Genomic DNA, 16,793 nt, shown 5'->3' with positions numbered 1-16,793 from the left:
CAGGAGGATAAGGTGGGAGGTATAGGTGTTGTGCTGCTGAAAAACAGACTTGACCCAAAGTTGTGCACTGATTTACTTCTTTGTTGTTGAGCCAGGTGTGAGAAGTAGAAGATGCCACTTAAATCTCTCAGCCTGATCTAAAGTAATTGTGTATGTAATGGAGAAAAAAGCAACTTCTGAAGACCTTCGTGTTTTTTTTCCTCGCTGTCTCGAGAACAGTTGGACCTATTTCCCCCTCCCAGTCATTTGTGTGCTGCAGTATCATTGGTGAGGTGAAACAAGTGAGTAAACCATGCTTCACCGTTGTGCCTGTTATGCAGAATTATGACTTCACTGGTAGCGTATCTTTCACTCCGCCCATTTCATATTTCTTCTGTCTGACTTCTCTTCCTGCCCTCCTCTGTGTCAGCAGCAGAGCTCTCAGGGATTGTGGTTCTGGAGGTGAGTAGGTGACTCTTGGAGGGTGTTAAATGGGAGGGAGCCGAATCGTACCCCAGCAGTTAAATCTTAAGAACTTGGTGGTTGTTGCTGGCACGTGTTTCTGTTCTGTTGAAAAGCCACAAACAGAGCTGAAGCGGCTGTACGCATTAACGGGGAAGTGTGGGCAGATACAAACTACTCCAATTACATGAAAACGCGTATTTAAACAGTCATATCTTCCTGAATGTAGCTGTTACCTTCTTAGCATGGAACAATGTCAGCCCGAGCAGTTATGTAAAAAGGCTTTGCTCTGTGTATGTTTCAGTTTGAGTTAAAGCTTGCTTAGTATGAGTAAATAGTGGGAGTCCTGTGATGTGAGACAGAGCAGTTCCTTTCGGACGTGGTCTTGTGACTGATAGCAGAGTTGGTTTGTCACGTCATTATTCTAGTTTGTGTTTATTATTCATATTCTCCACCTATTTTAATGTAAAAATCCTTTTGAATGTGTCTTGGCCTGTGTGCATGCTTAAATTCCATTGCACAGCTCTCACAGTAACACTGCTGCGGTTGCTCCAAGGTGATCTGCCCGAGGATTCTCCTGGCCAAAAGTTTGCAGCAGAGCCCTTCTATCGCTGTGTTCAGTTCCGAATGGTGAGGAATCTGTCCCCCTTCAGTTTGGTGTTTAAATGCTTTCAGTCAGCAGACCCGAAGCTTCTAAATCAGTGTTAAATCATAAGAATTAGCATTTTAATAACTTACGTTGGGTTCTCATTAGAATATCTCACTCCTAAACTGTTAGAGCTTTCTTCCACTTTGTAGGCCTCATTTCTCAGGTGACATTACTGAGTTTCAGACTCGGTGAAAAGTGAAGTTAATCCTTGCTTTGTGCAGTGGAAACAGATGTGCAAGTGGAGTTTTTGCAGAGGACTTCCAGTTTTCAGTAACAGCGCCTGTGTTATTCTCTGTACTGGCGTAGTTACAGCACATGATTCATTTTGGTCTCATGCTGTAGCAAGGAAACCGCATGCATCTCGCAGCGTAGCGAGGTTAGAGAAGCACGTTTCAGGCTGAATACAGAGCAGCCATCAAGGATACTTACTCATTCCATGGAAGTCTCCTTCTGCATTTCAAAGCAGGCCTGGGGAAAATGAATCTCTTGCACAGATGTTTCACCTTCACTGGAGGCAGCTCTGTGCTGCCTGAAGAATCCAGCTGATGGTAATACTCCGTTCTTGAAACTCAGTTCATTGGTATAGTTTGTTTTCCCTGGCTGTTTCCCTGCTGTCCCCCTCCAGAACCCACACCGCATTTGTTGAATTTGTTTCAAGAGACAGTGGGAAGGGCTGGCTCGGGATCAGAGCCTGAGTTTATACCTGTGCAGAACTTGCAGCTGAGGGGTAGGGCTCCTGCTGTGCTGACAAGAATTTGCTCAAAACCTCTGGCATCGTTTCCCAGTGCATTGGTCGTCTTGGTCATTGATCTGGTCCTTCTGGGAGATGGTGAACATAATCACAGGTTTGTCCAGATCACAGCCCACCGTGTTGGAATTGGGGTCTCTTAGAGAACTCGGGATAATGGTGGGTACTGTTTGATAATGTCACCGGGTTATCTGGAAGTTAAACTTTGCCCGTTGTGAATGTGAAACTTGAGGCTCTTCAGGTTTGCTTTTCATTTGAGTGTCTACATTCTCTCTGGTTTGTCTGGTTTCTCTGTAAGGTGCTCATTTTTCTCCCAGGAGCTGTGGAAATGAAATGTTGCTATCCTTGAGTGCTGGTTTCGTTTTAAATCTGTGTCGGCTGTTGCAGCCTTCTGTTGGGGTTCCCCTGGTTGATGTGGCACCATGTCAGGCAAAAGTGCTGGCAGTAGAGGAAGGGGCTGTTTACTGTAAATGCATGTGGGCAGCTGGGAGTTACGTGGGAGGATGGCTTGTGGGTCCTTGGGGGGGGTGACCGGGTGCTTTTTCACCTACAGGGTTTGAGGACCTGGCACATCAGCTTTCGGTGAGCGTGCCTTGGTGTCTGCACGCGGCTTGTTTGGAGCGAGTGCATGTCTTTAGAGGAGAGATTAAAAACATTTCTGGTGTTGGACTGGAGCAGGGGTGACCCGTGGTAGCTGTAAAATGCTGAGTGAATAGAAGGAGGTGTTTGAGTTCAGATCTGAGATCCTACAGTGTTGCTGTGCGTTCCCCAAGCAGCCAGCACAGGGTGTTCTGTGACCACGGCCGGGACGGCATTCGCCGGCTGCTTCAGGAAGCCCTCCCTCTGTCGTAGTGGAGCCGTGGTGCGTTCCGGCTGTTGGCTCTTGGAATAATTCAGGTAACTGCTTCTTTCTTGAGGCATCTGCTTTGTGTTTGGAGATGGATGAGAAGACAAAGGCTGTCCTGCCTGTCCCGATCCTGCCCAGGGCAGGCTGGGTGACGGGGTGTGCTGGTGGGTCCTCGCTGTGTCCCTGGTTGATTCAAGGATAGGGACGTGCTACTGCTCTACCACCTCCTCAGTGCTTGCCTCCGCTGCTCTGTCCTCCTCTTGGCTCTGCCTGGTGCGCAGTTTACCTGTGGCCTGGCAAGTGAACCAGCTGCACAGGGAGGCTGTGCTCCCAGCCTTCCAGCTCCCAGGCTGTGCGGCCCAGCCTCCGTCTGAAAATCAGAATCTGTCCTCCCCCTCTTCCTGCTCTGCCGCGTTTGTCTCCAGACGGGGGAATCTGCGTGAAGTCCCCGTCGTGCTGTGTGTGTAACGCCTGCCAGAGCATCTGCTGGCAAGGAAGGGCTGACGTCAGCAGAGCTGGGGCGAGGTTTAGCATTGCGCACATTCAGTCACCTCGTTCGTCGTGGGTGATGGCTTGTTGGAACCGAAGCAGAGTTTGCAGGGGCGATAAATCAACGTGAGCGCCATTCGTAGCCTGATCCGCACTCTGTCTTCTGTGCATAGAAAACGTACCTGACAACCGCGTGTCTCCCCATTTGTTTTTTACAGACATCTCGGGTTATTTTATAAATATTTGTGCCTGACACAGTTGGCGTGCAGGATGCTGCTTTCAGTCATTCAGCTGGGTTTGGTTTAAACAGCTCTCTGGTGTTCGGAACGGGGGTATTTTTCAGGAGCAAACTAAGTACGTTGCTTGAGGGTTTTTCCCATTGTTAACACCAGAGGTTTTTAAGCAAGGAAAACCATCTGTAATCTGAAATTCACAGTGATTAACTTGGAAGTAGGAAGAAGGCGGGGGCTTAAAGGCGCTCCGTGGATTGATTTATGATTTTCCAGCGAAAGCAGTATTTTATTTTCAAGATAAGCAGAGGGCTGACTTTGTTACTGCCGGTTAAACAAGTATATCTGGCATGGAAATAATACCAAATGCTGTGTGTTAGGCTCAGTGTGAGGTACTCGTTTTGTCTGAGGTGTGTCTGGTTGCAGGCAGCTCAGGAGAGCTGTGTGTGAGGCGGTCGGGGCAGGACCGGGTGTCACTGTGACACACTCAGACTGGAGGAGGAGGATTGCAGCTGATATTAAAAAAAAATAAACAAGAGCTGTTGGAGCTTTTACAAACTATTTACTTTGTCTTTTCAAGAAAAATTCATCCTGACACGCGAGGACTTCAGCTTAAGTTCAGGTTAGCTAGCAGTCTTGGCCCGAGGCAGTGTGTTGTGAACTGAATTAGCGCACCAGATCGGTTGTTTCTGCGATCTAGGAAGCTTTTAAATCTGACTTCGGATTCTGTTTTGTTTTTAAGGCTTACTAAACACCATACCGAGTTGAAGGCATGAACCAGCATTACTGTTTGAAAACCACAAAGCCTCCTTTTACCTCAGGACCTGAAATAGCACAGTTGGAAGTTATAATTAGTGTTGAAGCTGTTTTCAGTAACAGAGAAAATAAGCACAGCAGCTTTTCTAGGAATTGTGTTGTGCTTGCTTCATTTCTTTTTTTCTCTTCTTGCAATTGTTTGAAATGGGCGATGTGTCACACTAAGGGGCCTGTCCAGTGATGCTTCCATAACTGCCGGGGGGAAAGCTCTTCAGGATGGTGCTGTGTGAAGAGGAAGGTAACAGCCAAGCAGTTGTGCTGACAGACCTGCTGGAAGGAAGGTGTGAGGGTATGTGGGTGTGTGTGTGGGGGGGGGGGGGGGGGGGGGGGGGGAGGGGGAAGCTGGGGGGTAACACTTTGTGAACCCCCTCAGAAGCATAGAGACAGGGAGCTGTGTTTCAGAAGCAGGGCTGGGCCATAGGGATGTAGCTTGCTAATTCTAGGAATCGTGGAGTGAGCAGAACAGTGCAGATATGTCATGACCCACCATTACTCTCCTTTCCAGCAGCTGCTTACTGAGTGTTGCTGCTACACTCCTCTACCATCAGAGGAAAATTAAGAGAGGGTCCTGTACCTCATTGCGGCCTTCCAGTACTTGAAGGGAGCATATAAACAGGAGGGGGAACAGCTGTTTATGAGGGTGGATAGTGATAGGACAAGGGGGAATGGTTTTAAACTGGGACAGGGCAGGTTTAGGTTAGATATTAGGAGGAAGTTTTTCACACAGAGGGTGGTGACACACTGGAACAGGTTGCCCAAGGAGGCTGTGGATGTCCCATCCCTGGAGGCATTCAAGGCCAGGCTGGATGTGGCTCTGGGCAGCCTGGTGTGGTGGTTGGTGACCCTGCACATAGCAGGGGGGTTGAAACTCGATGATCATTGTGGTCCTTTTCAACCCAGGCTATTCTATGATTTTTTTCTGACTTCATATCCTAATATTAAACGTATTAAGCACAGCAGTAAGCCTTTGAGTGTTTGAAAAAAGTTTAAGCGGCATGATACAATTTTGTGATGCTATAGAAGGTTAGAACATTGCTGGTGGCATTAGCTCTGCATGACCAGTGTGCTGTTGGCATGCAGACCTGTGCTGTGTGGGAACACTGCAGAGATTCACCATCCCTGTGTTGCTCTCACTTAATGGTCATTAATGAGGCACTGAGGACCAGGGAGGTTTCACAGGAGCCTTTGAAGCTGAGTGGGTGCCCTTCCACTATCACTTCTAGCTGTTTCAAACAGCAGAGTTCTGCATAAAGGAAATCTGCTTAGCCCCAGGTCTGCATTACGGTTATGCTGCACTGCTGTCAGTGGAAAAATATTTGGAAAAACTCACATCAGCCAGGCTAAATCCTGCTGCATGCTGACACAGCCTGTTTTTTTGGCATAGTGTGTGATGTTGTAGGTGCTATAACTGTGCTGGCAGAATAGCTTCTCCTGTTGGCACATACTGTATTTCCAGTATAGGTGCAGCATCAGATGTCCTTCTGATGGCCACCATTCAGCTTTTTCTTCCTTTGTGCTTTTGAACTCGCATCTGCACTATTTGTAATGCCCGTGGAGTCTGTCTGTAGTTCTGGATCATTCCCCTTGTCTTACCCCATCTGTGCTGAACAGGCTCTGTCTTTTCAGCCCAGTTTCCTTCTAACCCATTTTGTCTCGGCGGGGCTGGAAGAACCCTCTCCATTCTTGTCCCCAAAATAACACGGTAGGGTTGAACTTTCCACCTCATCTATTGGTAAGCAGAAGTCTGTGTGTTTTACGGCTGGCTGTTTTGTCTTTGCTGTCCCTCGGTGCTGTTCCTGTTTCTCCCTGCGTTAGGTTAGGCTGTGCGATAAGTTCCGTGGTACTTCTGCCGCTTCCTGACGCCAATGGTTTTTCTGGAGGCAGGGAGTGTTTCCTGTCTGGAAGCTCAAGGCAGCATTCCTGGCAGGAGGGATTATTTTTGTTTCCCTGGCGAGACCTTTCCTTGTCTTTGTTTTTTGTCTCCTTCTCGAAGTTGTTCGTTCTGGTTTGCTCTTGGTCTGTTTTTAAGATGGCACAGTTTGACTAGAGCTGTCACTGCACTCAATCCATCCACGCAGGACTTTTGTAGCTAACATTTGTGTACTGGCTTGGTGAATCCCTAGGCCAGGCAGCAGTGGCATTGGGTGCGTTGCACCCGTTTGTGCACCCATTTCACTTCTTGAGTGAACAGAAGTGGTTGGCTGTGCTGGTGCAGGGATGCTGTCTGACAGCTTGTAGTGTTACAGCATCATCCATGGCAGAGTTAAGAAGTCATAGTTCTCACCTTTGCTGTGGACCTGCTGTTGCTGGCGTGGCTGCCGTGGGTTGTTCGTTCAGGTCCCCAGGTTCTTCATAGAATTCTATCATAGGATGGCTTGGATTGGAAGGGACCTCGAGGATCATCAAGCTCTGACCCCCCTGCAGGGCCACCAACCTCCACGTTTAGTACTAGAATATTCTGTATTTCTGAGTCTCCTGCTGAGTTACGTTTATCACAACGAGGAGTTGCTTTTTACAGAGCCTTTGATCAGATGGAAACACACGCAGAAGCTGTTGCCAAGGTTGAGGTGCACTTCAGTCACAGCATCCTAAGTTGTGGTGAGCTGTCCCAGTGCCTTGCAGGAACTGTTACCCAGTTTGGATCCGTGCCATGGTGAGGCAGCACACCTGGCTTGGTCTCACAGAGAGAGTTCAAGACTTTTAACCTTGGTTACCTTTTGAAGTTACTTTTAAGTATGTTACATGTGTTATCTGTGTATCCATTTTGCTAATAATAATGGATAAAATAGCAGGGGAGAACTGGAAAATCATACCTGAATACTTTCCAGCACTTCTTATTCTGAAGCAAAGATATTTCAAGACTAGTATGGTATTTTTTTTTTCTTTTTCTTCCCTGCCCTGAAATTAGGTGTTAGGTCTGCCAGAGACAACCTGGAAGGCAGCTGGAAGATGCTGTCTGTTGGTCAGCTGTTCACTAATGCGCTGCCTCAGTGCCAGACAAACTCCTGGCTGCTCCTGCCAGATTGAACGCTCAGTCGGAGCCAGGACCTGAGATCTGTTACCTCTTCTGTACCCTGACTGCCATCTGTGGAGTGTGGTGTGGGGGGCAGAAGCTGTACAGGCTTTTCTGGAACTCCTGCTCTTGGTTTTAGGTCCTACTGCTGTGATATCTGTCCTGCCTTACAGCAGGTACACGTTACTTTGGTTTTAGAGTAGGACACACTCTGAAGATTACTTGAAAACAGAAATGTCTCAGAATTTGATGTGTGGCCATTGCTGTCTGAGCAGACATGATTACAGGCCTGAAATTATGTCTACGTATTCTGGAAGTTTGCAGAAGTCTGAGTTATTTTCATTTTGAAGCAGTTTTTCTGTAGAAATGACCTAAGCTCTCAGAAGTGTTGCAATGTTTTTCACTTGCAGTGTTGGTAACGTTTGCGGAACCCAAACTTTCTGTTACTGTTTCACCTGTCTGTGCATTCATTCTACTTGTTTTGCAGTATATAATTTAGAATAAAAAGCAGCTGAAGTAAATCCCAAGGCATTGGTCAGCAGTAGTTTAAAGAGCAAAACCCAAAGTGGGGAATGATTGCTTTGGATGATAGGCAGAGCTTAGAAAACTCCAGCATTGAGTTTTTGCTCTGAGCCAAGTGAACGTGTTTTGGGATTATTTTGATGTTGCTGATCATTTCTTTTGTTTCATTTATATTTTTCTTAATGCTGCAAGGATGGAGTATCTGGCTCTGTTAATACTTCAGGAGCATTCTCAGAAGGCAGAATTTAAAACGAAGTTCCTTAGCTCTTTCGTGTTGATTGCACTTAGAGGTGATTAGGAATTTAAAAGCAGAATTTACAGTATGTTCTTTTAAAGTGAGCAAGAGTTTGGTTTCATGTGGTGTTGAGGGTTTTCTGTTCGTGTCAGTTGTTGCTATTGTTATGTGGTGTTTGTTCTGGGTTGTAGTTGTAGTTGTTGTTGTTGTCCCAGGCATCACAGAGGGTTATCTGTCCATCCTTTGCCAGAAGGATTTGCTCCCACAGGCCAACTTTCTTATCTGCTTGATGGACGGAATGAGTACCAGGTTAAAATGAAAGCGTTAATGCAGTTGGATTAAAACCCGTTTTGGTGTGTCGGCAGCTTGGGCAGTTTTTCATCCCTCAGCATTGCTTCCACTTTCCAGACCGCCAGCCAGCCAGATGTTTTAGAGCATGACTTCAGCGACTATATATATAAACAAATCACTCCACGGAAGTGAAAATACAATGCCCATCATTGCACAAAAAGAAAAAATCGCCAGCACGTATGCAAGAATGCATTGTGCCTGTAGGAGGATTTTAATATAAAATACTTCTGATGAAGTTTTGTTTTTCTCCCCCCCCTTTTTCTTTTTTTTTCCCCTCCAGGGTTTCCAAGACTGGTTTGAGTTGGCTGAATTTGGTGTACATTTGCTTACAGTAGCACCACAGTACATAGAATCAGCTTCTTTTTGTCATTGCAGTAGGAGAGCATGGTTGGGCTAAGACTGCTCTGCTCAGTTAGATAAGAGAAAATTGATCCTGTTAGTCTTCCCTGCTACAGATGTAGGCTGGGAGGTTCATAAATAGAGCCAAGTCTCCCCGCTGAGCTGTTGGTTTGTGTCAGCCATTGTGCTTGACGTATCCAGATGTAATGCTGATGGTTTGGAAAATTAGTGTATATATAATTCAAGGAATTCTCTTGCATTTGTCGCCAACTGTGTGCTGTGGGTCCTTAGCAGAGTATCAGCAGAAATCTGTTACTGGGCATCTGAATTGCAGAAGAAAAGATACTTCTCCTCTAAGCTGCTTGTGTCTGATTATGGAGTGTTCTTTTGGAGGTTGAAAGGACAGTGGCCAAAAAGCATCATAAAGCCCCAAAGCAGTCAGGCTTTGGGGAGGGCCGTGAACTGCTTGTTCTGTGCAAGTGGTTTCTGCAAGGGTGAGGGAGTGGTCGTGTCGGTGCTGGCAGTGTCACTCTGACTTTCAGAATGAGCAGAGCAGCTTGCAGGACTTCCTTTCCTAACAGCAGCTGTCAGGGACACATGATATGGGATGTGTTGCGCAGTCAGTTCTAAGGAAGAAGCCTAACTGCGGAAGGCTTTTCTACTGTTAGGACTGGGTGGTCACGTGCTACATACCAGTGTGAATTTTAAAGCAGAACGTGATGTATCAGCTAACTTTTGTCAGTTCTGCAGTGGGTACTCTGCAGGACTGTGTGTATTGTAACTCCTGTCACTCTCCTGACTTGACTGGCTGGTCAGAGGGACTGTCCCAGGCTCTGAGCCCAAGCGGGTCTGCTGTCTGCATGCTTCACTGTCTTATGAACAATTGTGGCTTTGTTCTGTAAGTGAAAATAACATTTCCGGATAATTGACACAAGGTTGTAAAGAAAAATGAACTGTAATCAAAGTTAACTGGGAGGTGACGGCGATAACCGTGTAGCGTTCAGGTTGTAAAGAGATTAATATGTCTCTGCTGCACAAGTGCTGTTCATATTAAGTAATGTATAATTGTAGCTGTGTAAACCAAAATTCTTTTATAACGTGATTTGGGATTTGAAGTAATACTCTAGACTTGAAGTTGATAGGAGAAACCACAATGTTTCTCTTTAACGTTTGGTGAAAGGTATTTACAAACAGAGGTCTTGTTCTGCTTCAGTGATCACCCAGCTGAAGTGTAGGTTAACAGCTGAAAAGAAATGCTGCGTGTCACCTGGGAGCAGTGCTGGCCTTCCGCCTGCTTTTAGTATCTCATAAATATACTTCCGTTTAATTTGAACAAAGCGTTGTTTTTTTTTCCAAGCCTGTCCTAATTATTAGAAGATTTATAAAGCCAACTGGCTGTGTGTTACAGGAATTTTGGAACGGGCTGCCCAGGGAGGCGGCTGAGTCACCATCCCTGGACGTGTTCAAGAAACGTTTAGATGTTGTACTGAGGGACATGGCTTAGTGGGGAAATACTGGTGGTAGGTGGACAGTTGGACTGGATGATCTTGGAGATCTTTTCCAACCTTGGTGATTCTATGATTTCCACACATTAGAGCAAGTCCTTTTCCTCCTGGGAGATTTTTCACTTTTGCTTGTGTCAGGCTGCTCTTCCGAGAGGCTCTCACTTCCCAGCAGTGCAGGGATAAGGGCTGCCCCCTGTTCTGCATGTCAGTGCTGTGCTGAGAGGGACGTGGCCGCCATCTTGTTGGCACCTCCAGTTGCTGCAGACACTAAGGTGGAGTTGGGAAGTGCCTGGAGCAGTGCTTAAAAGCAGAAATTACTGTAACGGTTCCATTTGTATAAAGTTGATACGTAACTTTTGAGGCTTGTTGTGATATTTCTAAAGATTTTGACACACTTGTCTTTTGGCCAAAGGTGAATCTGGCAGTCCCATTTCTGAAAAATGGCTTCTGTGCATCCATCAGTGAATCTGCCATAGATACAGAGAAGCGAGAGCCTGATTAACTAAATAATGAAGTAATGTGAACTTTGAAGAAGGTCTACTGGTAATAGGAGCTCTGGTAACTTAAGTAAGGAGCGGGCTCTGTGCCTGAAGTGAAGTGTGTGTGTGTGTGTGGAGGGGGGCATGAATGTGGAGGTATCTTCCTGCACAAGTGTCTGAAAGCTCACAGTTACTTTCTGCTCAGATCAGTTTTGTAAAATGTAAGCTTGCTATACTGGTGCCCTCTTCCTGAAAAAGAGAAAGCCACAATGAAGGAAAATTTACGTTAGTATACACTTAAAATAGTCTTATGCAGTTCAGTGTGAGGTGAATGAATTATTTAGGTCACTTTGCGTTTTATATTCTGGCATACTGTGATACATCACTGAAAGTGTTTGGTAAACATAGCTTTTTTTTCTCTAGATCTGAGAACTTTCTCAAAGCTTGAGAATTTTTTTGATACAAATCTGTTAGCTTTCTTAGATTGCACAATCTTATTAGTTTAATCCAAACAATTAAACTCTTTAATTTTACCTTGTATTAGAAATCAGAGTTAAAAGGCATCCTGAAAAAGCCTACAAACTGAAATTAAATATCTTTATAAGCTTGTAAAGACTGAATGGCAAATATGCCACTAATTATTGTATTTTTTGAGGGAAAATACTGGAATTGTTGAGAAAACAATTGAACTGTTAAGTTTTTTGAAGGCTGTACCTCGGTCTGGTTTAGTTCTCCATGCTGCCCAACTTTGGGCAAACCTGTTCAAAGGCAGTAGGGTGTATTCTTTTAGAAATCATGGGACGAAAGTGCTCTTTTTTCCCCTCAGTTTAAAAACTACTATGGAATGAAGTGATATGTAAAGAATGCTTGTTAGAGCCATAAACTTGATTGGCATTTAAAAGCCAATGCACAAGATTTTTAACTTAGTAGCTTAAGCTTTTGCATACGTATAACTTCTTGTTCCCTTTTATTTTTACAGTTCTTACACTGGGGAGTAAACAAAAATGACGGTGTGTTTTTCTGATGCTTTCTTTAGATGTTTACAGATATCTGTACATAAAGAACACCACAAACTAGAAATTCCAGGATACAGAGAGATCACAACAGGGAGATCCTCATTAGAAGAGGGAGGCAGAAGCAAGCATCACATCTGTGGGTGTGTTGTCTGTGGGTGAACTTTGAGCTCTGGGCTTTTTTTGCTAAAGCTGTCTTCTGGTGGGGGAGTGCATCTCACAGAGCAGCTGGAGAGCGTGGGTGTTGGGGGTTACAGATGTTAAGGGAAGCTGTTATTTGTTGATTTTGATCAATAAATAGCTTTCAATATGCCAGCACCAAGTTGATGGTTGGTTAAATCACCTGGAGGAGCAGATGCGTAAGATAAAGGGTGCAACAGAAAAAGTCAAAATCTGTAATTTAAGCACCACAGAATCATAGAATCACCAAGGTTGGAAAAGACCCACAGGATCACCTGGTCCAACCATCCACTCATTACCAATACTTCTCACTAAACCATGTCCCTCAACGCAATGTCCAAGCGTTCCTTGAACACCAGTGACGTAAGGGAGTACTAATGGATTTTAGTGATGATGTAGTTGCAGCTATCCCGTGTCTATATTTATGGTGTTTTCTGCCTTCCTACAGCAATATTTAAATCTGCTGTCATATTGCAAAGCTGCATGTACAGCTGGCTGGGAATGCCATCTTTGTGACTGCTGTGCCAGGTTGTGTGTGTGAAGAGCAGGCAACATGCTAAGCTGCTGCCTCTGTGTCTGAAGGAGTTAGGGACAGAAGGTGTTAGTCTTCTGCAGAAAATTAGCCTGTGGAGTTAGGACTTTATTGCTCTTTTCTTGCAAATTCAGTAGGGTTAAACTTGGCCGTCTTAGAGCATTTCTTAAGAAGTTTTAATATTGGTGAGATGCTAAGGTTATGTTGCAGAGAGTCATACCACAAGACATTTTTCAGTCATTTCAAAGTAAATTTAATTTGCAAGATTTTCTCATTTCCTTTCCCTCTTCCCTCATTATATGGTTAGCAATAGCATTTACTTAAGGCAATGTGGCCAACAAGAACTAAAAAAGGGAATAAATTGGGTGTAAGTGGAGGTAGTTTGCTGGGGAATCCTGTTGAGGAAACGCAACTGAAGGAACAGGCAGAAAATAAGTGCTGAGCTATGTCTATAAATGAGTTATATCAATAAGCATCATTTGTGCTTATGCAAATCTTCAAATTACAAGGTGTTTTTGTGCTGTGGGAAGTTGACTTGTGGTGGTCTGTGGCATGAGAAGAACACGAAGAGCTGCTATAATCTTGATTTGTGGTAGGGTTTTAGGTATGGCAGGAAGCCAGAAACATGTTTTTATGTAATCTGTTAAGTGTTTTGAGGAAGTGTTGAGGACAGTGGTGAACTTATATTTTTAGGAGTTGGGTGTTTGTTAATCCCTTTCCCATACTAATTACTTGTGTATGCAGGTCAGGGAGAGTGGCACAGAGTTTGGAATGAATGCTCCTGCTCAGTCAGGTTACTGATATCTGTCATCCTAATTGTGCATCTCAGCTCCTTTGAAGTCTTTTGATTTCGCAACTTGACTTTTCACACAGCGTATCTATTCCGTATGGGCTCGTTGTTACTGGAGTAATGCAGGCATTGTGTTCTCCTGCTGTACAGAATGAAATACTTTTTTTTCTTCTGTCAGCAAAAATATGCAGATGCTGTGTTGGGTTGGGCAGCATGAGAGCTGTCGAGGGCTCCATATTACACCAGCAAGGCTTTTGTGCTTCTGTTCAGCTCTGAGTGTAATTAGCATTGTAAGATTTGTCTTCATTTTTCTCTGTAATAAATCATTTGCAGAGTCTTTTCAGCAGTCATCTTCAAATGCTGCTAAAAATGACAATCCAGAATTACTGTACAGCAAAGAATATGGCTTTTTAAACTAACCTTGTGCACTTACATCTGAAGAGAGTAATTGATGATTGTCTGAAAGTAACCGGCAGCTTCTCTGTCCAATAGTCCTGACAGAATTTCAGCCTTCCTTAGAAGAGCAATTTGCTGCTTCTGAGAGACTGCTTATTGGATCTGTCTATGCAGAGAGAACTGTAGGACTTAGTGGCTTCTATGGAGCGTGGGAGAATCTGTTTGTTCAAAAAATGAAAAATAAAAATGAACATCTGTTTAATCATCAGAACTGCTATTTCTTGATTTTGTACATCTGTTGGAACTGACAGAGATGGCTGTACTATGCATTCTTTCCTCCCCAGAGAAAGGGAGTGGGGAATGGTCATAGTTATAGACTTGGTTGGCTTACTCTGTTTTTTTTCCTCCTTTGGTTAAGAAAAAAAGAACCAAACACCACCACCTTGCTTGAAATAAATGCTTTGATTTCTGTTTCTGTCCTTCATGGATTCTCTTGGCTTGTTGAGAATGGCATTTTCCACTGTCCTGGTAGTACCAGCATGGTACTAAGTAGTTTTAATGTAGTTATAATCATACTTCTTAATGTATTTGTACTCTTCTAGACAATCAAACTGAATTTATCAAAAGCATTAGGCTATGATTTGTGCATCTTTAATATATTTCAGATGCTACCTACCAACTGCAAACAGTATCTATGATATGTCAATATTCTATACAGAAGATCATTTCCTTTTATTCCTTTGGGCAGTTTAGGGCATTGGCTGGGAGGAGTCCCTTGTGAGACAGTTCTGAAGGGCAGAGGGGTCCAGGAAAGCTGGAGGTTCCTCAAGAAGAAAGCCTTAAAGGCAATAGGAGGCGGGCCAAAAGGAGATCATCCATCCTTTATTGGATATAGTGGGGAATGCTGTCACCTAGATGATCCCAAGAGGATCATCTTCAGTTCAATTAGATGGCATGTGTGGGACGATCTGGCCAGTGTGGGTTCATGAAAGGCGGGTCCCACTTGACCAGCCTCATCTCCTTCTGTGACAAGGTGACCCACCTAGTGGATGGGGGAAAGGCTGTGGATATAGTCTACCTACACTTCAGTAAAGCCCTTCAATCTGTCTCCCTCTGCGTACTCTTGCAGAAGCTGGCAGGTTGTGGCTTAGACTGATGTACACTTCTGTGCGTATAAAAGTGGCTGGATGGCTGGGCCTAGAGAGTGGTGGTGGAGTTCAATCTAGCTGATGACTCTAGTCACTGGTGTTTGTTCCTTGGGGTCAATATTGGGACCGGTTCTATTTAATATCTTTATTGATGATTTGGATGAGGGAATCGAGTGCACCCTCAGTAAGTTTGCAGATGATACCGAGGGGGGAGAAAGCACTGATCTGAAGGTAGGAAGGCCCTATAGAGGTATCTGGACAGGCTGGATCACTAGGCTGAGGCCAATTGCATATGGTTCAACAAGACCAAGTGTAGGGTTCTGCACTTTGATCACAGCAACATAGCTACAGGCTGGGGCAGAGTGGCTGGAACGCTGCATAGAGGAAAAGGATCTGGAGGTGTTAGTTGACAGCTGTCTGAACGTGAGCCAGCAGTGTGCCTGGGTGGCCAAGAAGGCCAATGGCATCCTGGCTTGTACCAGAAATAGCGCAGCCAGCAGGACCTCTCACTACAGGAAAGACATTGGAGTCCTGGAGTGTGTCCAGAGAAGGGCAGTGAAGCTGTGAAGGGTCTGGAGCACAAGTCTTACGGGGAGTGAGGGAACTGGGATTGTTCAGTCTGGAGGAGTCGCACTCCCTGGGGAGGAGACTCCCAGAAAGGCTGTGGGGTCTCCTCCTTAGGGATGTTCAGAAGCCGCCTGGCCACGGGCATGGGCCCCCTGCTCTGTGTGTCCCTGCTGGAGCAGGGGTGGGCCAGAGGGGCACAGAGCGTCCTGCCAGCCTCAGCTGTCCTGGGCTTCTGGGATTCCTTTTGGCTTGACTTTAGGCTGATGTTGTCTTAGGAGGGGAGGGTTTGTTACGTTCCTGAAACTGGCTTTATTTCGGATAGACTCTGGGTATAAAAATAAGAAATTTTTGCTAGTGTTTTACAGAGATTTTTCTGAACACAATGGCTTTTTAACTTTTCCTTTGTAAGATAAAAAAAAAAAAGCTGAGTGACTGAAATACAAGGCTTCTTTTTAACAACCCCAGGAAGTGTGTGTGTTGTTGTGCTTTTCTTTCAAATTCTGACACCTGAGGTGGTAGCATTCCTGTACAGTGCAGCTGCCCACAGAGGCAGCGTAAGTGTGGCCACCCTTACTGTCTGACCATGGTCTAAAGGGGTCTGGATATGCATGGCTGCAGTGGCTGGGGGCTGCCTGGGAGCCTTTTCTGCCCCTTCTCTGGGGGTGGATTGTTGCTTCCAGTGTCTTGGCCCAGTCATTCTGGGGTCAGGGCTCAGGAGTGCAGCACATGGCATCCAGTGTCTGATTCTGCCATACTGAAGTGAAATCGTGGAAACCCACAGCATTCTTTCCAGGGGCATAAGCTGGGAAGTGTTGAGGAGAAAAGTGGTGCCAGCAGGTGCAACGTCCAGACACACACCACTGATGTCTGGCGAGAAATGGCTTCCTTCTGTTACAAAAGCAGCTGGCTAAGATTTCTTCTTGTACAACGAAGCTACCAAGAAGTGGCAATATTTGCGTATTGCCGCAAGTTGGTGGTTTTGGTTGGAGCTGATCTGCTCCTTGTTGTAGTAGTCTCCTCTGTCAAGAAAGTGGGAGGACATCTTTCTGCCTCTTTCCTTGGAGGTGTTTCAGCAACAGAAGAAGTTCCTTGCCCTTGTCTTGTACAGAGAGATTAACTGAACCTTAGTATGTGTTGGGAGTTTGTTTTTTTTCCTTAAGTTTTGGTTTTTTACTTGAAATATCATGAAAAATTCAAATACCATCATTTTAACTCTAGTCTTTGAACTGCAGTTGCAATATGAAATTGCATATTGAATTGCAATATAGAAATTGAATGGTAAAGCAGCGTTGACTGTCACCCTGCAGCTCTATTTCCTGAAATATTCAGGTGTTTTACATCTAAATATGCATCTGTGTGCTTCTCTGCAAACCCGTAGGATTTGAGAATATCATAAGTTATTTAGTCACAGTGGGTTGTTTTCTGCCGAGTGTCTAAGTGAATTCAAAGCACACAGAAATCCTTAGTTTGTTTTATTTAACCTTATACGTGATCGGATCACAC

General features: G+C 45.0%; 1 protein-coding gene across 15 annotated transcripts in view; it reads left to right on the top strand.

The window, feature by feature from the left end:
• Nucleotides 1–16,793, top strand: part of RNF19A (ring finger protein 19A, RBR E3 ubiquitin protein ligase) — a 59,124-nt gene that overhangs the window by 20,757 nt on the left and 21,574 nt on the right. The window contains exons 2-4 of one of the 15 annotated variants that reach the window (XM_046937955.1): nucleotides 96–281; nucleotides 413–441; nucleotides 998–1,071. The exons of 9 other annotated variants lie outside the window; for them this stretch is intronic. The gene's annotated coding sequence lies outside the window, so the exon portion shown is untranslated. Of the gene's footprint in view, nucleotides 1–95; nucleotides 282–412; nucleotides 442–997; nucleotides 1,072–2,680; nucleotides 2,736–2,820; nucleotides 4,510–16,793 lie in introns of those variants that run through there. 5 more of the 15 variants (XM_040696362.2, XM_040696363.2, XM_015282968.4 and 2 more) reach the window with 5 other exon arrangements.

The sequence above is a fragment of the Gallus gallus genome, chromosome 2 (assembly GCF_016699485.2).
Source record: "Gallus gallus isolate bGalGal1 chromosome 2, bGalGal1.mat.broiler.GRCg7b, whole genome shotgun sequence".
NCBI classification, from domain to species: domain Eukaryota; kingdom Metazoa; phylum Chordata; class Aves; order Galliformes; family Phasianidae; genus Gallus; species Gallus gallus.
This window is presented reverse-complemented; position numbering and strand designations above follow the sequence as displayed.